We start from the raw sequence: 936 nt of genomic DNA, 5'->3' as shown, positions 1-936 counted from the left end.
CTAATGCCTTTCATTTCTACTGTTTCTAAGAGGATCAGGAAACTAACTGGATCAATGCAAATTGACAAATAAAAAGATCTATTTGCTACTTTCCAAATATGCTGTACTTTTAGCCTTTGCTCAGGTCTGTATTTCTCAGAGTGCGGTCCCTGGATCCACGCCATTAGCATCACCTGAAATGCAAATTCTCATATCCCATCCCAGACTTACTGAATTCCTCCCCGTCTCTTTCAGCCCAGCCACCACGTAAACAAGCCCAGCTGTCCTGCAAGTTCTGGGGTGAGGCTTTGAGGAGAAGAGCCTTGATTTGAAGCCTTAAGAGTGACTCTGGGTTAGAATCACCCAGTTAAGCTGCCTCTCCATTCCTGAGCCACAGAAACTGTGAGATGATAAATGTTTATTGCTCTAAGTTGCTAAATTTGGGGGTAATTTGTTATGCGGCAATAGATAACTAAATACACAGGGCTTGCATGTTTTTGTATTCTCCAAAGCTCATAATGGGATGCTTTGCTCATAATAGGAGCTTATTATATGATTGCTGGAATTGAAGGAATTTTGCCTTGAGAAATTTTCAAGAGCAATTTCTCGGTTTAAAAGGGATGCATTCACTATAGGTTCCAGGGAAAATATCCCTGAATAAGTTACAGGAAAAGAACAAAAAGGGTGGGGGTTGGAGGAACACAATGAAAAGAAGAAGGGAAAATGTGGTAAGTTTGAGGGAAAGTGTTCAATTAGGCTTCTCGGATTCTTTGAGTTTTCCTGCAGTTTTTCCAACTTTTGAAATAAGGGAGACTTTTTTGGTTTGGTTTTGTTTTGCTTTTTTTGAAAGACAGACTCTTTATCACCCAGGCTGGAGTGCAGTGGTGTGATCATAGCTTACTGCAGCCTGGAACTTTTGGGCTCAAGCAATCTTCCCGCCTCAGCCTCCTGCCTCAG

Source organism: Sapajus apella, unplaced genomic scaffold (genome assembly GCF_009761245.1).
Source record: "Sapajus apella isolate SASKATOON/1434 unplaced genomic scaffold, GSC_monkey_1.0 scaffold24, whole genome shotgun sequence".
NCBI classification, from domain to species: domain Eukaryota; kingdom Metazoa; phylum Chordata; class Mammalia; order Primates; family Cebidae; genus Sapajus; species Sapajus apella.
Note: the sequence above shows the minus strand (reverse complement) of the source record.